This window comes from Equus asinus, chromosome X, assembly GCF_041296235.1.
Source record: "Equus asinus isolate D_3611 breed Donkey chromosome X, EquAss-T2T_v2, whole genome shotgun sequence".
NCBI lineage: Eukaryota > Metazoa > Chordata > Mammalia > Perissodactyla > Equidae > Equus > Equus asinus.
The window spans coordinates 111917921-111945544 of record NC_091820.1 but is presented as its reverse complement, the minus strand read 5'-3'; the positions used below and the strand labels follow the sequence as shown (position 1 = coordinate 111945544).

At 37.5% G+C, this 27624-nt stretch overlaps 1 long non-coding RNA gene across 2 annotated transcripts in view; it reads right to left on the bottom strand.

Moving 5' to 3' along the window:
* The window catches only part of LOC106824854 (uncharacterized), a 219234-nt gene that overhangs the window by 124168 nt on the left and 67442 nt on the right, over positions 1-27624 (bottom strand). For both annotated transcript variants that reach the window (XR_011499897.1, XR_011499898.1), the window contains exon 3: positions 27241-27312. This is a non-coding gene — a long non-coding RNA (uncharacterized lncRNA). The remainder of the gene's footprint in view (positions 1-27240; positions 27313-27624) is intronic.

Here is a 27624-nt window from a genome sequence, read left to right as displayed (position 1 = left end):
AACAAATTTTAAAATTGAAATCATACAGAGTATGTTGCCCAACTACTCTGAAATAAAACTAGAAATTAATAACAGAAAGATAGGAAAATCTTCAAACACTTGAAAACAAATCAACATACTGCTAAATAATCCTTAAGTCAAAGAATGTGTCAAAGGAAATAAAATAATACACTGAATTGAATGAAAATAAACACATCAAACTTTGAGGAATACAGCTAAAGAAGTGCTGAGAGAGAAATTTATAGCACTAAGTGCTTATATGAGAAAGGAGAAAGTGACTCAAATCAATATCCTAAAGTTCTAACTTAAGAAACTAGAAACAAAACACAGTTGGCCCCCTGTATCTGCAGGTTCCACATCCGAGGATACGGAGGACCGACTAAGGGACTTGAGCATTCGTGGATTTTGGTATCTGCCAGGAGTCCTGGAACCAATCCCCTGCAGATACTGAGGGACAATTGTAAACCCAAAGCAAGCAGAGGGAAAGAAACAAGTGGAAGTCAATGAAATCCAAACAGAATTCAATAGAAAAAACAAATGAAACAAATTGAAAAGATCAATAAAATTGACTAAACTCTAGCAAAACTGACATGGAAAAAAAGAAGACACTTCACCAAAGAGGATATATGGATAAATAAACAAACGAAAGGATATTCAAGATCATGAGTGATTAGTGAAATGCAAATTAAGACCATAATGAGATATCGCTACACACCTATGAGTATACTAAAAACATAGAGTTGTACACTTTAAATGAGTGAATTTTATGGTGTGTGAATTATCGCAATAAAGCCTTAAAAATAAACAGATAAAATAAAGGAACCCCCCCCTCCCCCCGCCAAACCCATGACAATTCCAAATGCTGGTAAGGATAAGTTGAAATTGTATCTCTCATCCTTTGCTATTGGGAATGTAAAATGATACAGCTACTCTTAAAAACAGTTCGCAGTTTCTTTAAAAAAAACACACAAACTAAACATATGCTTACCATACACCCAGCAATCACACTCCTCAGTATTTATCTCAGAGAAGTGAAAACTTAAGTCCACATAAAAACCTATACACAACTGTTCATAGCAGCTTTATTTGTAACTGTCAAAAAGCGGAAAAAATCCAAATTTCCCTCAATAGGTGAATGGTGACAACGGTACATTCACACCATGGAATGCTACTCAGCAACAAAAACAAATGAAGTAGATACATGCAACAACTCGGACAGACGACAGGGGAAGTATGCTGTTTTAAAAAGCCAATCTCAAAGGGTTACATATAATTCCACTTACATAAAATTCTCAAAATGCCAAATTATAGAGATGGGGAATTAGTGGCTGCCAGAGGTTAGAGATACTATAGGGGATGGGAGTTGGTGTGATTATACAGAGGTAGCACAATGGAGGCTTTTGTGTTGCTAGAATAGTTCTGCCTGTTGATGGGGGTTGTGGTCACAAGAATCTACACGTGATAAAACGGCATATGTGGGGGCCTGGAAATGGCCACCCCAAGATATGTCTCTTTGGCATGATGATTATTTGAGGCTCTGTTACTTTGCAGACAGGAAAGCAACTGAAAAGTAGAATTTACTTACCCTTTGTAAGAGACATTTACATTGTGAAGGAAATCTCCATCTGTAAAAGATATCTCCCTTTGTACCAGGAAGAATGGGAGATGTCCTTATCTCTAGAAACTCTTAATCAATGGGGAAGGCAAGGACTTAAATCTGCATTTGTTTATTGTGCTTGTCTGGTAACCTCCTGTAACTGACTTCCCTCCCCCTCCCAATCTTGGCATTTCTTTAAGGATTAAGCATCTTTCCTTAGGCTAGGAACTGATTGCTGCGCTCACCTGTGACCACCCAGCTTGAGACAACAGACTTGCCTCCTGCTTCGCCCTCCAAGATAGCAGACCCACTACCTGCTGTGTCCATTAAGCCCTGTGCCGACAGGGCAATCTTGTGACTATTGTGGGAAGGACATTTCAATCATATGTGAAACACCCTGTTTGGGGGTATATAACCACTCTGTGCATACCACTTCTTCGGTGCCCTTTCTTCCTTCGGGAAGAAAGGCCCCGGGCCATGGTCCTCATAAAGCTTTGTTTAATTTTCTCCTGTTATTCTGTCTCATGCGAATTTAATTCGTTCTCCGGCCAGACGAATCCAGGTAATGGAGAGAGAAGGTCTTCCTCCCCTACACATAAAACTATACAAACACATTATACCAATGTCAATTTCCTGGTTTTAATATTTTACTGTAGTTATTTAAAATGTAACCATTGGAGGAAACTGAGTGAAAGCTATACAGGAGCTCTCTATACTAATTTTTAATCTTCCTGTGAATCTTTAATTATTTGAAAATAAAAAGTAAAATAATAAAGTTCCCTGTATCAAATCTGCCTGGTCAAAATGTCCTACTCCATGGTGGGCTTAACCATGAACTAGGATTGTCAGTCTCTGCTTCTTCTCTTTTACTTGTGCCTTCCCCACCACCACATTGTTAGCCTCATTGAGTGCCCCATCTCAAGGCTCAGTCTTGTCCTAATTTAGACTTCTTTGGACTAGAGGCAAGCAGTATTAAATGCATTGATCCATCTATTCCTTTCCTCTTCTCTCCACTTGTCCACTCACCCATAGTGAGGCTTAAGAATAGTCATTCTATGAAACCTTGAACCCCTGTGCCCCATTGCTAATACTACTAGCTACAGTTTCCTAAAATTCCACTGCCTGCCAGATGCTTTATATACATTAACTCACTTAATTCTCACTACAACAGTCGATGAAGGAGGTACTGTTTTTATCTCTGTTTTACAGATGAGGAAACAGAATCATGAAGAGGAAGTTCCTTGCACAAGGGCACTCAGAAAATTGATGGCAGAGCTGGGATTCAGACCCAGATCCTAAGGCCATGATCTCTATTGCTGTAACCATAAAGTTCTCTAGTGCTAATTGTTAAGTTTCCGTTTTTCCTCTCAAGTCACAGCTCTCTTCAGATACTCAGTTTTTAATCTAGAACTTTAGTCCCTACCATTCCTCTTGCTCTGGCCAGTCCCTTGATCCCAAGCCTCAACCTGGAAGCCACCCAAGGAAAGAATGAATGATATGATATATGAAAGTGTTAGCATGGTGCCTGATAATCCCCTTAATAAATATTTTTACTATTGTTATTATTATAATTTACCTCAGGGCCGGTCCCATTGCCGAGTGGTTAAGTTCGTGCACTCCGCTGCGGCAGCCCAGGGTTTCACCCGTTCGGACCCTGGGCGCGGACATGGCACTGCTCGTCAGGCCACGTTGAGGTGGCATCCCACATGCCACAAGTAGAAGGACCTGCAACTAAGATATACAACTATGTACAGCAGAGTTTGGGAGAAAAAGGAAAAATAAAATCTTTAATTTACCTCATTTAATCTTTACTGTCATCCTACAAAGTAGGCATTATTATTTCCTATTTTACAGGTGAGGAAACTAAGGTTCAGAGTAGTTAAGGAACTTGTCCAATCAAGAATCAACAAGCAGTAAAGGCAATATTCTTATCTAAGTTCTTGGCTCGAGGCTCACGCTCTTTCTAATATCAGTGAGTCTTAACCAGGGACTTGCATCAGAATCATCTAAGAAACCTTTTTCAGTATATTTTCCTGAGCTCACCACCACAGATTCTGAGTCAGTAGGTCTGATTGAGATCCAGTACTTTGAAAAAGCTCCCCAAGTAATGCTGGTGTGAAGAATCATTGCATTAAACCTTCATAATCCCTCGTATTTTAATCAGTAACTAAGCTTCCAAATGTATATCATCTAATCGGTAATTGTCCGTCTTCTCCACAGAAATGTCACCGAAAGTCTGTCAGATTCTCTGCTGAGATCTGAGTACATCATACATTTACAGACAAATCATATCTACAGTAGCATTTCCAGAACCCTCAAAGTTATCAATTAAAAATTAAAAGATTCCATGACTAAATAAGTTTGGGAAACCCAGGATATTCCCCTTTGGGAGTTTCGCAATCCATGGTAGCCTATCAAAGTCTCTGAAAAGTACTCCAGCTAAAGAGAAAAGACTTAACTTTGTTTAGCACAGTATTTTATAATTTATTGGACCATAAAACACCTTTATTTTGTTGAATGCCAATTCATAGGACATAGAAGTGCTGGCATATAGAGCTGCCCATATCTAGAAACCTTATCACAGAAGTAAAAAGATGTTACTATGTTTTGACTTATTTCCTGACTACTTGAATTCCCCCTAAACATGCTTCTCTACCAGTCTTCCCTCTCTCTATAAATGGCATTATCTTCCATCTGACTGATCAAGGTAAAAAATTCAGGCATCCTTAATTTATCATCTCTTTCTCTCTTCTCACACAAATAATCTATCAAAAGGGCTTATTGATTCTACCTACACATTATATGCTGAATTCTCCTACTTCTCTCCATCTCTTCCTCTATAACAATCCTAGACTAAAACATCACCACTTACTTCAAAAGCCTCCTAATTGGTCTCCCCGCCTCCCCTCTTTCCCCTCTACAGTCTATTTTCCACTCAGCAACCACATTATGTCAATCCCCTGCTTCAAATGAGACAATGGCTTTCTATTTACATTTCCCATGACTTTACCATGGCCACAAGGTCCTGTCTGTCTACTGCATACCTCTCATTCCCTTGCTCATCCTGCTCTAGTGACACTAGCTTTTGTTCTATTAACTTGAACCAGATGAAACTGCCATTTTTGTAGGTCCCTTAACTCTGTCCCACGTCTGTAAATAGTTCTTTCATTAAACTCTCTTCCCTTAATCCCTTTGAATGTATCATCATTTCCTTGGGGACTCTGACTGGTAAATGTCTTCTTAATAATATGTCTTAAAATAATCTATAATAGAAGTTGAGCTGATGAGTCTATAGTTCACAGAATCCACCTTCTCCATTTTGAAAATCAGGACAATATCTGCTCCTCTCCCAGTTTCTTTACAGACCTAGTCCACTTGATGATTCCTTTAAGATCCCTAACAGCAGTGCTATAATCCCATCTGTGATCAGTCCTCTGGGATATAGGCTGTCTGGGCCAAGAGACTTGAGGTCACAAGCTCATCTTTTATCTCGACACTGGATTCTCTCTTACCATGGTTAATTCTACCTTTTGTGATGCAGACAGAAGCCAAATGAAATTTGAAAAATACTTCTTTCTCTCTTACAACATCAGCCCTAACCAACAGACCCTTGCCCTCAGTGGCCCTCAGAGCAACTCTGTAGAACCCTAAGACTCTGGAAAACAGTTTGAAAATCATTATATTCAACTATGCTGCCTCTCCTATACAAATAGAAAATCCAAGGCTCCATAAACTCCACTTCCAGCAAGATTATAATCTCATTGCCTGACCATGGCTTATTAACCTATGCCGAAGGTTTTCCCTTCTTTAAAAATATATATATTACATTCCTTGTGGCCTGAACATGCTAAAGAGAGAGTGACTCTGGAGCTATTGTCTTATCTTAAACCCTGATAAGTATGATGTCATAATCATTAGCATACCCCAATACAATCTCTAGGTATACTTTAGTGGTGGTGTTTCTTTTCCAAATAGGCTAGGAGTGCACTATTTCAGCATGCAGATAGACTCCTTTAAGAACAATAAAACATGAAATACAACCTTGGATGAAAATATAAAAATCATATCACTGAATAAATTGATTTCTGAAATATTTACTAAAACAGCAGCTGGTATCCAGCAGTATATCACCGAATACCTTCCTGCAGCAAGAGAATCTGAGCCAAAGAGGTTTTTATCTTCAATGTATTTTTGGAATTTGTATTTATGAACCAAATCTGTGTTGTTCATTGAAAAGTAGTTGTTTGGGAATTTGTTATGCTCTACTAAATGAGAATATAAAGGGCAAGAAATATGGTCCATTATGAGCATAAACACTCTTTCCTGCCTCCTTCTTTTGTTTTTCTGCCTGCTCAGTACTGGATAAGGCCCTCGGGAGCTACAAAAAGGTAAAGGAATAGACCCTACCCTGAGGGAATTTATGGTCTGCTTGAGATAACAGACATGTCTGAGAAGTTAAAAAAATGCAATAAAAAAGACAAGATTGCTGATGAGTACTCTAGGAGCTTGGAGGCTGTGGGCTGTTGGGTCAGAGAAGGCACTAAGAAAGAGACTAGACCTAAGGAATGGCTAAGATTTGGAGAGGCAGTGAGGAGAGACAGGGCATTCCAGCCAGATGGAACAAAGTGATCAAAAGCTCTATAGAGTCAAGAATATGTAAAGCATGTTTGGGGGACAATGGCTAGAACAGAAGGTCTGTGTTGAATAGGAAAGATGCAGCTGCGTCAAGATCATGGCTGATATCCTATATTAAGGAACTTTGGCCTTAGCCCGCTAGCTACTACTAAAGTGTAGCCATTTGCATCAGAATCACCTGGAGAGTGTTCAAAATGAATTACAGGCCCCAACTCCAGTGACTCTGATTCAGTAGGTTCAGGGCTGGGGCCAGGGAACCTGCACTTTGAACAAGCACCTCTGCCCCCTCCCCAAACTGATTCTGATGCCTTAGAATATAAGAACACCTTCAGGCAATGGAAATTCACTATAGAAGGCTAATGAGAGGCTTTTAAAAGGGGAGCATCATAGTGATAGAGCAGTGATTCAGGAAAATAAATTCAGTTGTGTGGTGGGCAGATTGAAGAAGGAGATAGGGAAAGCTAGATAGAAGGGTTTACAATAGTCCAGGTGTTAAGTCCAATCACTGTGATTTATCCATCTCTTTGTTTTCAGGACCTAACATAGAGTCTGGTACACAGTAATTAACTCAGAGGCAGAGTTACTTGAGAAGCTAATGAAGCTTATGCTTCAGAGTCCCTTACTGGCACAAACCCTCTCCCAGTCCCCTTTTTTTATATAAAAAACTCACTTTCATACCTATTGTTCAATTCTTTCACTTAAAGAAGGCCCCCAATGTTACCTCAGCTAAAAAAAAAAAATTGCAATAAAAATTTTGGAAAAAAAAAAAAAAAAGGAAGGCTCTCAAGGTTGTATAAAAGCCTCATGCCTCACAAACACTGGATCCAACCCTGTACTCAGTGTTTATTGAATTGAACTCAAAGATTTACTCTTTGGACAAACCACATAGTGAGTTCCTCCTCCTCACCAGAACCCCTTAACCCCAGTTTATTCTCAATATAACAGATAGAGGTCGATCCTGTTAAAACAAAAGTCCTATCACATCGCTCCTCTGCCCACACCCTCCAGTCTCAGAGTAAAAGCCAAATTCTGACAGCGGCTCTAAGGAGCTACACAACCGGGTTCCCTGTTACCGCTTTGATCTTATCTCCGACTCTCCCCTCTGCTCACTCTGCTCCAGTTACATTAACCTCTTAGCTGTTCCTCGACCACGCCAGGCATATTCCTGCATCAAGTCCTTTGAAATTTCTGTTCTCTTTGCCTGGAATGGTCTTCCCTGCAAATATTCTCATGGCTCACTCTGTCACCTCCTTCAGAGCTTTACTGAAATGTCACCTTCTTAGTGACACCGTTTCTGACCACTCTCTCTAAACTACAATCCTACACACATACTCCCTGTACCCTTTCTCTGCTTTATATTTCTTCTTAGCACTTATCACTATATAACATATATTTCTATTTTTATTTGTTTGTCTTTTACCATTAGAAATGTAAGCTCAATGAGGGCAGGGATATTTGTCTCTTTTGTTTTCTGTTATATCCCTACCACTTAGAACAGTACCAGGTGCAAAAAGATGCTAAAAAAAATCCTCACTGAATGAATGAATGTCGCTTTTTAGCTGTGTGACCTTGGATAAATCACCTAACATGAGCCTCAATTTTCTCATCTGTAAAATTGGACAATAATAGTATCTGCTTCAGAGTAGTCTTCTGAGGTTTAAAATGAGTTAATTTGTTAACATTTAGTACAGAATCTTGTACAGATGAAGTAATGAAGAAATGTTAATGGGAGTCCTTAATAACTTAATCCAAAGAGCATCACCTACTCTCCCTCCATGGAAGAACAGACCAATCCAGGCATAACCTACTTAGCCAGGCCCGGCCAAAGTCATCAAGAGAGCTGCAACTGCAGAAGCTACTTTCATTTCAGCTCTTCCCTCGACTGATGAATGTTGCTGACAAGTACAAAGACAGACACACACACACACAGAGAAGCAGATGTGACACACCAGAAGTTCAGCCAGGACGTGGTCCCAGGCAAGAAGAATTGGAATCTGTCTTGTTGCACAGAGACATGAAAAGGGAGCCAAGCAACACACACATTTTGTTTTATTTGTGAGGAATCAATCACAGCAGGAGCCCAGCTAAAAGACACTCACCACCACTCCAACACACACACACACACACACACACACATCCTGGTGTGCATATCAAATAATCCCCCTCCATTCCTGACGAGCCATGGGAATCTGAATCAAGAGCAAACCTACTCACACAGAGCGCAGCAGGAGTCATAACCATTGGCATCATATGATTGTTACCCAATTTTGAGTCACTATCACCCTTTAAGTGACAGCCAGCCCCTCTCACTCGCATATAAGCATGCTGAGCTCAGTCAGGACCTAACAGGACCAGTGCTGCTTCTAACATCTGCTCCTGGACTCCAACCTGACTCTTCATTGTCCAATTACAGGCTATAGATATGGGCCTTCCTGAAAGGAAAGGCGGCTAGGGAAAGATGGAGTTTTTCACGCTGTCATGTTACAATCTGCTCCTGACAAATATATGCCTCTAGCTTTGGGGACATAACTCTTGCTTCCTCCTTGTTTTCTCTACATATACTTGGAAAGTAATTTTCTGTACATATTGAATAATAACAACATTTACTAGCTACCATTTATTTAGCAATTACTATGTATGAAGCACCATACTATGGCCTTTACGTTCATTGTTCTTAATCTTTCAATAATGTGTTAGGTAGGTATTATTATCCCCATTTTACAAAGGGGGAAACTGAACTGACTCAGAAAGACTAATTTATTTACATAAGGTCATATAGCTAGTAAGTGGTAAAGCCAGGATTCAAACAGATCTGCCCAGCTTCAAATCTATACTTGCCACTATATAATATCTAGAAAAAAATATTCAACCATATGCATAAAACTAACTTGAAGATATAAAGTCCATATCAATTAGGCAAATGTGAAATGTAGTGAGGAGAGACTGACAGCAGCTTCATCCAAATCAGAAATAAGAACAATGACATCTGGTTCTGGATTATAAACCTGCTCCTGATTCAGCCCTCCCATATCTGCCAGAAAGGTCAATATTAACTTTCCCATTTTAATTGGCTCCCTCTTGGTTGCCTAAGAAGAGTATGTCTACTGGTCCCCAGATGTCCTAAGCAGCCAGGTTTAGCATGTTGGCATATCAGCGTGGGTTCAATTATGAGAAACAAATGACAGAGTAATTTTAACATTGAAAGTTTAATACAAAGATTTGTTAATTACAACAGGAGATCGAAGTAACAAAGGATTGGCTGGGAAGAAGTAAAGAGAATTTTAAATACAGAAATAGCATGTATAAGGAGCAATTACTATCCCTAAGCCTGAGATAGAATGCCCAAAGATAGAATGCCCCTCCTTGCCCCCACAACTTCCCTGCAACAGGGCGGAGATCCAATCATGGATGTGGAGTGCATAGCCATGCTAACTGGATGGCAGAGAAGTCGCTGTGGAGCCACACCAGTAAAACTTGCTAGAAATCTGCTCTTTGGAACTTATCAGAAACTCACTCTTACAGGGGTTCGTGGGAAGTGTCTCATCAGAAGCACTCCACTACAAAACCACCTAAGAGGGGGTTCCAAGGGGAAGCTTTTGGCAGCTGGGAGCTGCTGGAACCTGTGCACTGCAGAAACCAGGCACTAGAGAAGCCACCCACACTATAGGAGCTAGACACTGGAGAAGCCACTTGCCCTGCAGGAGCCTATTGTGTGAGCACATTGGAACCAGAAAGCAAAAAATTTTTTTCTTCTTCTAATGTCTCTTTAGTACCTGATGACAAAACTTAATATCGTGATAAATAGAAAAGGAAAAGTATTTAAAAGGCCCACGTTCATTTTCATAGATCAGACAATAAGGATACCTATGGAGCTGAAAATTAAAAACTGATACTGTCAGATCTGTTAAACCTTGGTAGGTTCCTGAGCAGCCTGTTTCTCCTAGTTCTAGCTTCTACCCAATGCTGCGCCTTCTCTCCTCTTCTCCTCTGCCTCCTGCCCAGAAAAAAAACTGATAAATTTATTTTTGTAATTTTAATTTGTTCTGATTCCAGTTAGCAATAAATATGCATTATAGAAAAATTGAAAAAGTCATCACTTTTAGAGAAGAAAATTCGAAACACCCCTAACTCAACCCAAGAGATAACCCCAATTAATATTTTAATGTATGTCCTTCTATATATATAGAAAATATATATATATATATCCCAAAGACATGCACACAAACCCCTGCATGCATCTGCATATCTATGTATATATATTTATGTAGATGTACATGTAGATATAAATATAGAAATATTTTTGTAAACAAAAGGATACACATACTAAGCATCTTTTGACATTTTATTCTATAAGACTAAGAGCTTTGTATATCTCCCATAAAAGAACAAGGAAAATACCTTGTTTACTCATGAATCATTAATGCTTAGTAATGTGACAGTGTTCCCATAGTGGTTAAGAGTAGAGTTCAACAAACAATAGCCCACAGGCTACATCCTGCCCTCCACCTGTTTTTGTAAATAAAGTTTTATTGGAATACAATCATGCCACTAATTTATGTATTGTTTATGGCTACTCTTATGCTAAACAGCAGAGTTGAGTAGCTGTAACAGACTATATGGCCTGCAAAGCCTAAAACATTTACTATCTGGCCCTTTACAGAAAAATTTACCAATCCCTGGTTAAGAGTATGGAATCTATAGTCAGACGGCCTGTGCTAAAATTCCAGCTCCAGCTAAATTCCAGCTCCAACACTGACTGTGTGCCTTGGGTAAGTCACTTCAACTCTCTGAGGCTCAGTTTCCTCATCTTTATAAGATGGAAATAACAACACCTATTTCATAGGGCTATTGGAAAGATTAAATGAAATGTAAGGTGCTTACTACTGTTACAAAATTAAAACCTAAGGAATGCTTGATATTGTTATTTTTTATAAGTGCACCAAATATCAACAAAAACAATCACACACAATGTATCTTGGGCTGGTACCATACCCTGGAGGGATGGACTTAATCAGTTGTATCTTTCTTTTGTTTTTCTTTCTTTCATTATAATAAACAGAGGCCTGGAGAAACAGAAAATCCACCTATTTATATGGAAATGGAAGTGTGCCATCTCTTTCCCTTAGGAGAAACCCTAGCACGAGAGGCTGAATTCCTCCTACATTCAGTTGGCAAAGCCAAAGAGAGAGCAGCAAAAGAGGTCTGAAACAAACCTAGGTCTGGACATAAATATACAATGTGCTTCAATATATACAAGCTTCAGGAATTTCCCTAATCTCAAATCACAGTTCCATTTCAGCATCAGTGAGGAGGCTTTGTGTGCATCAAGATAACACCTTCTCAGCAATATCATTACACCAAAGGTGTGGTGACCCGCTCTCTTCACCTACCAACAAATTTAAAAGCATCAAAAAAAAAGTGGTAATAATGCCAGGTGATAAAGAAGTAATCTGATTTGGGTTAAAACAAGAAATTATTACACCATAATTTATTTTCTTAAGCCTATTTCTTGGAAGTTTTAAAATAGCATCTTTTCTGATGGTATTGTCAAGTACAACAGAAGTAAAAGAAAGGTTTATGTGGATAAATTGCTTTGGATGAACAAAGTAAATTGAGGAAACCTAGAGACTGAATTATTTCCATCCTTTGAAGTTTTTATTTTTTTTTGAGCAGCTGAGGAGAAATAAACAGGAGTTTTGCTCTCTTCACTTTAGTAGAGTATTCATCCTCCTCTTGTCTGTTCTTACCAACAGACATAGATAGGCAGATGGGTGGAGATGGCATGGAAAAGAATGGGACACGATAGGATATTGTAATGATTCGTCTCTCTACGATTTGATGCTCATAGTTTTTGGTTTCTGGTTCAGATAAAAATGTGTGCAACAATTTACACTATAACAAAACAAATACGACAATGACTAGTGTTTCACAACTTATACAACTGAATTCATGTTTTCTTAATGATTATTTTTTTCCAGAATTATTCCTCTCTAGAATAAGGGGTTATTCCTTTGGACCACTGCAGGCAGATGAAAATGTGAGGGAGCATAATATGATATAATAGGCTCATATTCCAAAACACTATACTTAGATAACAAGTATGGTCTGTTTCACCAGCATGCGGTACAAATATGTCCCCAAGTCTTATAGCATAGTTCCATTTCTGCATCAATGAATTTTGTGGGCACCTACATGACACTCTCAAACACCATTTTGTTGCTAAAAGGGCACACCATACCTCTTCCAATGTTGACTATCTTTTGCTCCTAGTCATGGCTCTTTGAAATTTCCCGTCCAACCATTTCTGCCTGTGGAAATCTTGGCTATCTTTCAGATCCAAACTAAGTTTAAAATTAAGGTAAAATTACCTCCATGAAGCCTTCTCCAATTCAAGAACATACTTCTAAAAGATGTGACTATTCCTATTGCTATGAGATGGAGGATATGAGAAGGCATTATAACTACAGTTCAAACGAGTGTGCAAAACACTGACATGGGGTTGCTGGCATAGAGGTGGAAGGAGGGCTTTGAATTTTGCATTGAATTTTTTCCCCTGAGTTTGTAGATTTGAGATTTGTAACAATTCGATTGGAATTGTTACAAAAGCTGTAAACTGGTAAACTAACAGACTGCTTAAGACTAGTCTGTATCGGAACAACAGAGAACCACTTCCAAATGCTCAATTAGTACCACACAAGTAATAAACAACAGCAGTTTATCACTATGGGAGGGGAAAAAGCATGGAAAGAGACCCCCCACCTCTTTGGTGCAGGCAGTCAGGGATGACTAAAACACTGAGAAAAACCATCTGGCAATCCAACCACTACTCTAAGTACAAGATAATAGCACGTGACTGCTAGAAGAATTTGAAGACTCTGATGTTCCGAAGGTAAAAATAAACATGAGAAAAACAAATCCACCTTAACTCCTGACCTTATTGACTCAACAATACATTAATGGCTTGACAGAAGAAGAGGAAGCCCATTCCTAAGCATAAATAATATTTACCTCAGTCTTTACTCTTCTTCTAAACCTAATGTCCGGCATTCAATAAAAAATTATGAGAAACACAGAAGGAAGCAAAAACAGGCCATTGTCAGCAGATGGTCTCCTCAAACACTTCACTCTCATATTACTAAAGGCCTATGTACAGCAGCTCCTTTTACCAAGTATATCATGCCTGGCTATCAAGGAAAAGTTATAAGACATACCAAAAGTCAAAAAATATAATTTGAAAATACAAACCAGGCATCAAAACCAGACATGGCAAGGATGTTGAAATTATCAGATTGGGAATTTAAAACAACTACGATTAATATGCTAAGGGCTCTAATGGATAAAATAGACAGCATGTAAGACAAATGGGCAATATAAGCAGAGAGATGGAAATCCTAAGAAAGAACCAAAAAGAAATGCTAGACATCAAAAACACTATAACAGAAGTTAATAATGTCTTTACAAGCTTATGAGTAGACTGGACACAGCTGAGGAAAGAATCGCTGAGCTAGAGGATATTTCAATAGAGTCCTCAATAACTAAAAAGCAAAGAGAACAAAGAGTGAAAAAAACACAGAACAGAATACCCAAGGATTGTGGGGCAACTACAAAAGCTATAACATATGCATAATGGGAATACCAGGAGAAGAAAGAGAGAATGGAACAGAAGAAGAATTTAAAACAGCAATGACTGAGAAGTTCACAAAATTAATGTCAGACACCAAACCACACAGATCCAGGAAACTCAGAGAACACTCAGCAGAATAAATGTCAAAAAAAGTACATCAAGGTGTATCATCTTCAAACTACAGAAAAATCAAAGATAAATAAAAAATCATGAAAGAAGCCAAAGGAAAAAAAACACATTATCTTCAGAGGAAGAAAGATAGAATCACATCTGACTTCTCAGAAACATGCAAGCAAGAAGAGAGTGGAAAAAACACTTAAAGTATTAAGAGAAAAAAACCACCAACCCAGAATTCTGTACCTTGTAAAATCATACTTCAAAAGTGAAGGAGAAATAAAGACTTTCACATATAATCAAAAATGAGGGAATTTGTTGCCAGTATATCTGCCTTGGAAAAAATGTTAAAAGAAGTTCTTTAGAGAGAAGGAAAATAATATAGGTCAGAAACTCAGATCTACATAAATAAAGGAGGAGCATCAAAGAAGGAATAAGTGAAAGTAAAATAAAATATTTTTCTTATTCTTAATATAACAGCTGATAGTTTGCTCAAAATAATAACAATGTATTTGATTATGCATGAATTTGTATAGACATACATATACTTATGTATGCTTATACATAAGTGAAATGAATTTCAGCAATAGTACAAGGTACAGAAAGGAGGAATTAGGATTATTTTGTTATTATAAGGTACCCACACTACCCATGAAGTGGTATAGTGTTACTTGAAAGAGAACTTGGATTAGTTGCAAATGTATATTGCAAATGCTAGGGCAACCACTAAAAAAAGTTTTTAAAAAAGCATAACTGATATGCTGCAAAAGAAAAGAAAATGGAATCATATAAAATACTCAGCTAAAACCACAAAAGGTAGAAAAAAGAGTGGAAGATAATAATAGGAACAAAAAAATAAGGGCAACAAACATAAAACAGTAACAAATATGGTAGACATTAACCCAACCATACCAACAATCACTTTGAATGTCAAGAGTCTAAATGCACCAATTAAAAGATAGAGATTGTCAGAGTGGATCAAAAACATGACCCAACTATGCTGACTACAAGAAATCCACTTTAAATATAAAGAAACCTATAAATTAAAACTAAATGAATGGAGAAAAATATACCATGCTAACACTAATAAAAAGAAAGCAGGAGTATCTATATTAATTTTATACAGAGCATGCATCAAAGTAAGGAAAGTTATCAGGGATAAAGAAGAGCATTACATAATGATAAAAGGATCAGTTCTCCAAGCAGACATAACAATTACCAATGTGTATGCACCTAACAACAGAGCATCAAACTATGTGAGGCAAAAACTGATAGAATTGCAAAGAGAGAGAGAGGAATCTACCATCACAACTGGAGACTTCAATACCCCTCTCTCAGAAATGGACAGATCCAGCAGGCAGAAAAATCAGTAAGGACATAGTTGAATTCAACAACACTGTCAATCAACTGGACATAATTGACATCCATAGACTACTTCATCCAACAACAGCAGAATAAACATTTTTCTCAAGCGTACATGGAACATTCACCAAGATAGACCATATTCTGGGGCATAAAACACACCTTAAATGTAAAAGAATATAAATCATATAATGTCTGCTCTCAGACCACAGTGGAATTAAACTAGAAGTCAATAACAGAAACATAACTATAAAATCCCAAAATACATGGAGATTAAACAGCACCCTTCTAAATAACACAAGGGTCAAAGAAAAAATCAAGAGAAATTTTAAAACATTTTGAAATAAATCAAAATGGAAAGATGCCTTATCAAAATTTGTGGGATGCAGTGAAAACAGTGCTTAGAGGGAAATTTACAGCATTGCATGCATGTTAGAAAAGAAGATACACCTGAAATCAATAATATGAATTTCTACCTTAGAAAAACAGAAAAAGAAGAGCAAATTAAATCCAAAGTAAGCAGGAAAAACAAGAAATGGTAAGAATGAGAGAAGAAATAAATAAAATTGAAAACAGGAAATCAATAGAAAAAAATAAACAAAACCAAAAGCCAGTTCTTTGGAAAGACCAATAAAAATTGATAAGCCCCTACATAGGACTAACTAAGAAAAAAAGAGAGAGGACAAAAATTACTAATATTAGAAATGAAAAAGGGACATCACTATAGATCTCATGGGCAACAAAAAGATAAGAAAACAATACTTTGAACAATTCTATGCCCACAAATTTGATAACATAGATGAAATAGACTAATTCCTTGAAAGATACAATCTGCCAAAACTCATACATGATGAAATAGATGATCTGATAAGCTTATATCTATTAAATAAATTGAATGAATAATTAATAACTTTCCAAAACAGAAAGCAACAGGCCCAGATGGGTTCACTGGTGAAATCTACCAAACACTTAAGGAAGAAGTTATACCAATTCTCTACAGTCTCCTTCAGAGGATAGAAGTAGAGGGAATACTTCCTAACTCATTCTATAAGGCCAGCATTACTCTAATACCAAAACCAGACAAAGACATTACAAGAAAAGAAAACTACAGATCAGTATCTTTCATGAACATAGATGCAAAAATCCTCAACAAAATATTAGCAAATTGACTCCAACAAAGCATAAAAAGAATTGTATACCATGACCAAACAGAATTTAATCCTAGATATGCAAAGCTGGTTCAACTTTCAAAAATCAATTAATGGAATCCACCACATCAACAGACCAAAAAAGAAAAACTACTCGATCATATCAATAGATACAGAAAAAGCATTTCGCAAAGTCCAACACCCGTTCATGATAAACACTCTCAGTAAACAAGGAGTAAGAGGAGAACTTTCTCAACTTGACTGTCTACAAAAAACCTAAGGTAACATCATGCTGAATTGGTGAGAAACAAAGCTTCTTCACTAAGATCAGGAACAAGGCAAAGATGTCCTCTCTCACCCCTCTTTTTCAACATAATAATGGAAGTCCTTACTAATATAATAAAGCAAGAAAAGGAAATAAAAGGTATACAGATTGGGAAGGAAGAAATCAAACTGTCTTTGTTTACAGATGACATGATCATCTGCATAGAAAATCTAAAAGAATCAACAAAAAACTCCTGAAACTAATAGGTGATTATAGCAAGGTTGCAGCATACAAAGTTAATATACATAAGTCAATCAATTTCCTATCCACCAGCAATGAACAAATGAAATTTTAAATTAAAAACACAGTACCATTTACATTAGCACCCCTCCAAAATGAAAACCTTAGGGATAAATCTAATAAAATATGTACAATATTTATAGGAAGAAAACTACAAGACTCTGATGAACAAAATCAAACAAAAAAATAAATGGAGAGAGAGTCCATGTTCACGGATAAGAAGGCTCAATATTGTCAAGACATCAGTTTTCCCCAATGTGATCTACAAATTCAATGTAATCCCAATCAAAATCCCAGCAACTTATTTTATGGATATTGACAAACTGATTCTAAAATTTATATAAATAAGTAAAAGACCCAGAATAGTCAACCCAATATTGAAGGAGAAGAACAAAGTTGGAGGATTGATGATACCTGATTTCAAGACTTACTATAAAGCTACAATAATCAAGACAGTTTGGTATTGGTGAAAGAAAAAACAAAAAATTAATGGAACATAATAGATAGCCCAGAAATAGACCCCCATAAATATAGTCAACTGGTCTTCGAGAAAGGAGAAAAGGCAATACAATGGAGCAAAGATAGTCATTTCAACAAATGGTGCTGGAACAACTAGACACCCATGGCACAAAAATTTTTAAAAAAAAGAATCTAGACACAAGCCTTATACCCTTCACAAAAATTAACTTAAAATGGATCATAGACCTAAATGTAAAATGCAAAGCTATAAAACTCTTGGAAGATAACATAGGAGAAAACCTTGATGACTTTGGGTGAGGTGATGCCTTTTTAGATACAACACGTAAGACACGATCCATGAAGAAAGAATTGATAAGCTCGACTTCATTAAAATTAACAACTTCTGGGGGCCATCCCAGTAGTGTAGTGATTAAGTTTGTGCACTCCACTTTGGCAGCCCAGGGTTCACAGGTTTGGATCCCAAGGATCCAAACTGCTAATCACTGCTGTGGTTATCTGCCAATCAAGCCATGCTGTGGCAGCATCCCACATATCAAATAGAGGAAGATTGGCATGGATGTTAGCTCAGGGACAATCTTCCTCAAGCAAAAACAGGAAGATTGGCAACAGATGTTAGTTTAGGACCAATCTTTCTCACCAGAAAAAAAAAAATTAAAAACTTCTGCTCTGCAAGGGGCTGGCCCCGTGGCCAAGTGGTTAAGTCTGTGCGCTCTGCTGCAGGCTGCCCAGTGTTTCGTTGGTTCGAATGCTGGGCACGGACATGGCACTGCTCATCAAACTACGCTGAGGCAGTGTCCCACATGCTACAACTAAAAGGACCCACAACGAAGAATATACAACTATGTACTGGGGGGCTTTGGGGAGAAAAAGGAAAAAATAAAATCTTTAAAAAAAAAAAAAACTTCTGCTCTGCAAAAAAACAATATCAAAGCCACAGACTGGGAGAAAATATTTGCAAAAGATGCATCTGATAAAGGACTGTTATCCAAAAAATACAAATAACTTTTAAAACTTAACAGTAAGAAAACAACCTGGAACTGGCCCGGTGGCGCAGCAGTGAAGTTCGCACATTCCACTTCAGTGGCCCGGGGTTCACTGGTTCGGATCCTGGGTGCAAACATGGCCCTGCTTGGCACGCCATGCTGTGGTAGGAGTCCCACATATAAAGTGGAGGAAGATGGGCACGGATGTTAGCTCAGGGCCAGTCTTCCTCAGCAAAAAGAGGAGGATTGGCAGTAGTTAGCTCAGGGCTAATCTTCCTCAAAAAAAAAAAGAAAGAAAGAAAACAACCTGATTACAAAATGGGCCAAAGACCTTAACAGACACCTCACCAAAGAAGATATACAGATGGCAAATAAGCCTATGAAAAGGTGTTCCACATCATATGTCATTAGGGACATGCAAACTAAAGTAACAATGAGATACCACTACACACTTATTAGAGTGACCAAAATCCAGAACACTGACAACACCAAATACTAACAAGGATGTGGAACAACAGGACATTGCCGGTAGGAATCCAAAATGATACAGCCACTTTGGAACACACTTGGGCAGTTTCTTACAAAACTAAACGTACTTTTACCACACAATCCAGCAATCACACAGCTTGGTATTTACCCAAAGGAGTTGGAAATGTATGTCCAAAAACCTGCACATGGATGTTTATAGCAGTTTTATTCATAATTGCCAAAACTTGGAAGCAACCAAGATGTCCTTCAGTAGGTGAATGGATAAACAAACTCTGGTACATGTAGACAATGGAATACTATTCAGAGATAAAAATAACTGAGATATTAAGCCATGAAACTACATGGAGGAATCATAAATACATATTACTAAGTGAAAGGAGGCAATCTGAGAAGGGTACATACTGTATGATTCCAACTATATGACATGCTGAAAAGGCAAAACTATTGAGACAGTAAAAAGATCAGTGGTTGCCAGGGGTTGGGGAGAGGAGGGAGATGAATATGCAGAGCACAGAGGATTTGTAGTGTGGTGAAAATACTCTGTGTGATATTAAAATGTTGGCTACATGTCATTATACATTTTTCTGAACCCATAGAATGTACACCACCAAGAGTGAACCCTAAGGTAAACTATGGACTTTGGGTAATTATGATGTGTCAATGTAGGTTCACGGTTGATAAAAAAATAAATGTAACACTCGAGTAAGTGATATTGATAATGGGGAAGACTATGCATGTGTAAGGACAAGAGGAAATTTCTGTATCTTCCTCTCAATTTTACTGTAAACCTAAAACTGCTCAAAAAAATAAAATCTTTAATAAAAGGTAATTGACAGTCTAAAGCAAATAGTAACAATGTATTATGGAGTTTGCAGCATACACAAAAGTGAAACATAATGAGACAGCAAAAAGATAGGAGAAAGGAAATGAAATTATACTATTATAAAATTCTTACAGTATAAATGAAGGAGCATAATTTTTTTCAGCTTTATCGAAGTATAACTGACAAAATTGTAAGATATTTAAAGTGTTTACCATGATAATTTGATATAAGTATAAATTATGAAAAGATTCCTCCCATCTAGTTAACTAACACATTCATGACCTGATACATTTATATACATAAATTTCTTTAGAGAGAACATTTAAGTTCTACTCTTTTGGCAAATTTCAATTATACAATGTAGTGTTATCAATTATAGTCACCGTGATATACATTAGATTCTCAGACCTTAATCATCTTACAGCTGAAAGTTTGTACCAACCTCTCCCTATTTCCTCCATCCCTCAGCCCCTGGCAACTACTGAGGCACAATATCTTTAAAGTAAATTTTCATAAGTTAAAGATTAATTTTGTAAACCCTAGGGCAACCACTAGAAAATTTAAAAAGAGGAACAATTGATAAATTAATAGAGGAAATAAATTAGAATCATAAACTGGTGAACTAACATCAAAAAAGTAATATACTGGGGCCGGCTCCGTGGCCTACTGGTTAAGTTCATGCGCTCCGCTGCGGCGGGCCAGGGTCCGGATCCTGGGCGCGGACATGGTACAGCTCGTCAGGCCACGTTGAGGCGGCATCCCACATCCCACAACTAGAAGGACCTGCGACTAAGATACACAACTGTGTATGGGGGGGGGGCGGGGGGGGGGTTTGGGGAGATAAAGCAGAAAAAACAAACAAATAAAAAAAAGATTGGCAACAGTTGTTAGCCCAGGTGCCAAGCTTTAAAAAAAAAAGTAATATACTAAGATATGATTGGTCAGAATAGTGAATCCAACCTCATAGCAATCCTATGTAGGTAGGAAGATTGGAATCCATTTCACAATTGGGAATTAGGAGAGAACAAAGACAGAATGACTTTCAACCAAATAACTGTACATATAAGGAAAGGAAGTGGGTGGTGGTAATTGCCTCAGAAGGAGGTTTTTCTCTGCTCCTTCAGAAAACAAGCCATTATCAAATTGTACAGTTAAGAGAGAGTTATGAGTAACCAACATAGGTGGTAAGGGGGTGAGAGCAGAGTTAGAAGTACCACATGGTATGAGTCAGAACTGCGAAGAGAAGGAATAAATGGCATAGCTGATATTTGGGCCCTTTGCTGCATGACCTAAAGCCCATGCCCTTAATCACTAAACTATTAATACCTGTCACGTGTGGATACTCAATAATAGTTGAATAAATCATTCCCTACTGTTGCCTCTTTCGGAATTCTCTTTCTCTTCTATCACCATCTGTGAAAACCCTGCCCATTTTTCAAGGACCACCTCAAATGTAGCTTCCTCCATGATGCCATCCCTGATCTACTCTCCCCCTGCCCGAGAGCCTATTGTAATAATACTTATATTAATACTAGCAGCTTAGTACTTATTGAGTGGTTACTGTATGCCAGCTACTATGCTAAAAGTTTACATGGATTATCTTCTAAAATCCTACCAATAATTCCAAGAGAGAGACACTGTTATTATCCCACATTTTGCAGATGAACAAACACTTGCAGAGAGGTTTAAATTTGGCTCACTCAAGGGTACACAGTGGAAAGCCAGTATTTCAACACAGGTTTCTGCCTCTAAAGCCCAGAGTATTAACTGCTAAGTCCTATGGTTTCCTCTAAATTGGGGGCTGTGTCAGCAACTAATTGTCCCCTAGGATTTATCCTCCCTTTCTTTTATCAAGAGGGCCACCAAGTTTTATCTGGGCCCATGAATGCCCTGATAGAGACTATATTCCCCAACTTCCACGTCAGTTCATTGTGGCCATGTGACTTAACTGAGCCAATGAGATGAGAGTGGAAGTGAAGGGTGCAACTTCCAGATCATCTCTTTGAAGATGAAACCACTTGCTCCGTACGCTTTCTTTCCCTTTCCTGAAATCAGGAACATGAACTTGGAGGTGAACCAGCTTCAACCATGTAGACAAGGAGTATACCATAGAAGATAGTGGAGCAAGAAGATGGAAGAAATCTAATTTCATGAATGACCATATGAAGGAAAGCCACTCTGCAAGACTTGATCCACTCATCTCTAGACTATCCCATGAATGAAAAATAAACTTCTATCTTATTTAAGCTGACGGAGTTGTCTTTGCTATCGCACATTAGCCTTTACCCTAATACAGAGATTTTTCCCTACACTAGAAAGAAGAAACTAGACAACTACCTAATTGAACATATGCAATTGAGAGATGATTATGACACAGGATACTATGGGAGTAGAAGGGTATGATAACATAAGGAAGACTGGATGGAAGTACAGTTAGTATGTGGCAGAGCTTGAATCTGAACTGAGGTTTGCCCTGACTCTAAAGACCATGGCCTTAAATTCTAACCAATGGTTCTCAAACTCTTTGTGCATCAAAATAACCTGCACCACTTGTTAAAGTACAGATTCTCAGGACTTATCTCCAATGATTCTGATCCTAGAAATCTGTATGTTTAACAAGTACCTCCAGCTGATTCTTATCCAGAGCCAAGTTAGAAAAACACTAGCCTACGGCAATGTTTCCCTTTCTAGATCACTCAAACTCTCAGGAAGCTGCAAGTGTTGGATAGCTACTGGTCACCCCAGGGAAGAAGGAAGGAAAAAGCAGCAAGAGCCTCACCTCTCCCACTGGCAACATTTGCTTTGGTTTGTCCCTTAGAGGCCTGAAATTTGCCTAACAACAGTATACAACAGCAGGAAACCCACCCATATTCAAACTGTGCAGACCAAAATCCTTAGCCTTGCAGCCTTCTTCCTAGCAATTAACATTCTCTTCCCTAAAGACCACACCGTCTTTCAAGGTGAATAGGTAAAAAATTTTAAGGGCAATATTACTCCATTATTTTGCCAAAGCTCATAAGAGCCAGGAAACCCAAATTCCAAATACTGCCTGCTCTATGTGATTTACTATTACAAATTACATGGGGTTCATATTTGCAGGAAAAAAAGACATTTCAGCCATAAGTTTGATCCTTTGAAGGAGCCTTTGGGATTATCATGTTTGGCTATTAATCCATATTTCTTCCTATTTTATCTGGATTACTGTTAGTGATTTCATTAATGCACTTTCAGAATTAAAACGACAGACTTATGTGTTTTATGTATATTTATATTTATTTATTAGATAACTTGACCTAGACAATCTCTACATTAACTTCAAACACTCTAGAATTCTGGATGCTACTATAATAAAAGTTTTGACCCAACTTAGGCAAAATCAAGTCTTACAGAGAAGCTCAATGCAAAACAGCCTTTATTACAAGGTACTATCTCCCAATACCAACCTTAAAAAGGAGAGAGTTTGTGAAAGTATAAGGTAAATTTTTAAGCACTATACAAAAGCAATGGATTGTGATGACTAATGATTAATGAAGTAATCCAGCATAAGGGTAATTCACTTGGGAAATTTTTCACACTATTTCACACCACCCCTTTTGTGAATGGTGGAATCTCAGTTTCTGAGCTACAGTAAGACAAAATCTCTCTGGCCCTAAAGTCTTAAGGTTCTCCCAAGCAATGAAATATAGTGAAAAGAACTCTCAAAAAGAGTTAAGCAGGGGGCCAGCCCCATGACCAAGTAATAAAGCTCACACGCTCCACTTTGGTAGCCTGGGGTTCACTGGTTTGGATCCTGGGCACAGACTTACACACCACTCATCAAGCCATGCTGTGGTGGCATCCCACATAGAAGAACTAGAATTACCTGAAACTAGGATATACAACTATGTGCTGGGGCTTTGGGAAGAAAGAAAAAAGAAGATTGGCAAAAGATGTTAGCTCAGGGCCAATCTTCCTCAAGAAAAAAAAAAAGAGTTAGGCATTTCAAGATCAAGTCCAAGCTCTGCTACAAACTCATTGTTTGACCTTGGACAAGACTTTTAATTATCAGGATCTTTGATATCTCATATATTAGAGACAGATAATGACACTTCTTCAAAGAGGCCATAGTAATCTAATAAAATGAAACAATATCCTGTTTTCCTGCTAGTTCTCAGCATGTAATAGAGTAAATAGCACATAGTAGGTACCCAATACATACATGTTTTCTGAAGTGAATAAGCATGTAAATACAGAAAAAAAGAATGACAAAGGTAAAAGATGATAACGGTAAAAGTTCAAGGAAAAGCAAAAATGCACCATAAAAATATGAGTTCTACATTCAATAATAACAACTAGGTAATTTGTATTAACCCTTCCATTGAGAACAATTAGAAAAGCTTTATCGAAGCTTTTTGTTTTTAAAGACTGGCACCTGAGCTAACATCTGTTGCCAATCTTCTTTTTTTCTCTTCTTCTTCTTCTCCCCAAAGCCCCCCAGTACATAGTTGTATATTCTAGTTGTGAGTGCCTCTGGTTATGCTATGTGGGATGCCACCTCAGCATGGCTTGATGAGTGGTGCCATGTCTGCGCCGAGGATCTGAACCAGCAAAACCCAAGGCCACCGAAGCAGAGCTCGAGAACTTAACCATTCGGCCATGGGGCCAGCCCCAAGTTTTGTAGAATTTTTTTAAAATCTGGTTTCAAGGCACTGAAGACCTGCTCAAGACAACAAAGAATTAGAGGGCCAAGATCTGAGAGACAGAAACCCAGAAAGGAGAACCCAGTTTTGGGGACCACAGTTCCCCTAGAAATATCCTCTAATTTGGGAAGAGCCATCTGAGAGGGGGAGAAGATGAACAGGGTTTTTAATAGGCTCCCAAAGCTGGGAAAATAAATCATGGAGTTCAGGTCCCACAAAGAAAAGGGACTCTAGTAAACCTCCCAGGAAAAGTGATGTGTTCTAGAAGTAGGGGGAAACTGGAAATGGACCAAAGATTGTTAGTGCTCCTAGCCTGGACACCTACCAGAAGCAAATATAAATCTTCTCTGGAGGAAGAATATATGGACATAATATCATGATAGATGATAGACAGATATAGTCTAGAATAAAATATTCACACTAAAACACAGAGAGACAAAAGTATGGGAAACACAGAAGTATATACACACAAGATAAAGAGAAGGTAATCAAAGTTTACCACTACAGAAAATCATCAATTCAAAAGGAAGACAGCAAGAAAGGAATAAAGGAACAAAAGAACTACAAAATAGCCAGAAAAAAATTGACATGATGGCAATAGTAAGTCCTTACCTATCAATAATTACTTTAAATGTAAATGGATTAAACTCTCCAATCAAAAGGCACAGAATATGTATAGAAAAACAATATCCAACTATATGCTACCTACGAGAGACTCACTTCAACTTCAAGGACACACATAGGCTCAAAATGAAGCAGCAGAAAAAGATATTCCATGCAAATAGAACCCAAAAGAGATCAGGGAGAGCTATACTTACATCAGACAAAATAGACTTTAAGTCAAAAACCGTAACAAGAGACAAAGAAGGTATTATTTAATGATAAAGGGGTCAATTCATCCAGAAGATATAACAATTGTAAATATATATGCACCCAACATTGGAGAACCCAAATATATTAAGCAAATACTAACAGATCTGAAGGGAGTAATAGACAACAATACAGTAATAGGAGGCGACTTCAATACTTCATTTTCAATAATGGATAGATCATCCAGAGAGAAAAATCAATAAGGAAACATTAGATTTGAACTATTCTTGAGACCAAATGGACTTGACACATACAGAACATTCTAGCTGACAGCAACAGAATACATTCTGTCAAGCGCGCATGAAACATTCTCCAGGATAGATCATATGTTAGGTCACAAAACAAGTCTTAGCATATTTAAAAAGACTGAAAGCATACCAAGTATCTTTTCTGACCACAATAGTATAACATTAGAAATCAATAACAGGAGCAAACTGGAAAATTCACAAATGTGTGGAAATTAAATAAGACATTCCTGAACAACCAATGGGTCAAAGATTAAATAAAAAAAATCTTGAAATAAACAAAAATGGGAACACAATGTACCTCAAAATTTATAAGATAATAATTGACAGGACTAAAAGGAAAAATAGAAAATTCCATAATAATACTCAGAGATTTCAACAGATTTCTCTTAGCAAAAGACAAAAATTCAATAAAGCTATAGAAGTATAAACAACACAATTAACAAACTGGATTCAACATATATAGAACACTGCACCCAATTTTGCAGAATATATCTTTCAAACACTCATAGAACATTTACTAAAATTGACCACATGCATTAAAAAGCAACAAGTTTGAAAGGACTAAAATCACACAGAATATGCTATCTCACCAGACTAAAGACAAACTAGAAATAATAATAAAATCATAAATAGAAAACCCCCACGTTTGACAGATAAGACATTCATTTCTAAATACTTCATGGATAAAAGAAACAAATAACAATGGAAATTTTAAAAATATTTTTAACTGAATTATAGTGAAAATATGATATATCAAAGTTTTGGGATGTCGTGCTTGGAAATATACTTAAGCAGGGTTGGCTACATAATTGGCCAGGCCCAGTGCAAATCGAAAATGGATGGCCCTTTGTTCAAAAAGCCATGGGGAGAGAAAGTCCCATTAAAGATAATATAAAAAGCTTTCTCCTTTCTGCCAGTCTCTCTCTCAACTTGTCATGGTGTTTTTTATTTGATATTTAATGTAACTTTAAGGAAAGAAAAATTTAAGTTTTAAATTATTATAATGCATGAATTCTTACTATTCATCTTCATATTATGCAATTTCAGAATCCTATGCACACAGAGCATCACAAACACTATATGCAAATAGGGCAGCAAGGAACTTCAGACATGCATCTTGTACATGTCTCCTCTGCTCATGTGCATGCTCTGTTGTCCCATAAGATTTCACTTTAAAAATACAGTACAAAGATAAAATTATTAAGAATTTCAAGATGACAACAGCATTAAACCAAGCAGGGTCCTTCTGAGTGTGGAGTCTTGTGTGACTGCACAGGTAGCACACCCACGAAGGTGGCCTTGGCCCTAAGTGCATATCTTAGAAAAGATGAAAGGTTGATAAATCAATGCAAATCTAAGTATCCAACTCAAGAAGTTAGAAAAAGGGCATACAATTAAACTCAAAGAATGTAGAAGGAAGGAATAATAAAGAGTAGAAATTAATGAAGTAGAACTCAAACACAAAATAAAGTTGAACAAAGCCAGAAGTTGGTTCTTTGAAGAAAGAAACAAAATGGAAAAATCCATAGCAATGTAATTCCCACATTAAAAGAGTAAAAGAAAAAAATCTATTATTTTAATACATGTAGAAAAAGCATTTAATAAACCTCAAAGGAAACTTACCTTAATCTGATGAAGAGAATCTCACCTTGTGGGCCCAAAACTCTCCTGCCCTGCCCAGAGACACCTTTTAAACTGTAAACAAATAAGTAAAACATAGAGTAGGTTAGAAATTGATATGATGTGGCAAAAAAATTAAATAAATAAAGCAAGGAAAGAGAACTAGAAGTGTTGAAGGAGAGTTTCAAGTTAAAACAGAATAGTCAGGTAAGACCTCAGTAAGAAGATGACCAGTGATTAAAGAAGAGAATAAGGTGAGGGTACTAGATACACAGATCATTGGGGGAAGAGGATTCAAGGCAGAGGAAATAATAAAGGTCCTGTGGAAGAAAATGCCTGGTGTGTGTCAGAGGGACAAACAGTGTGGCTGAAACAGAGTAATGAGAA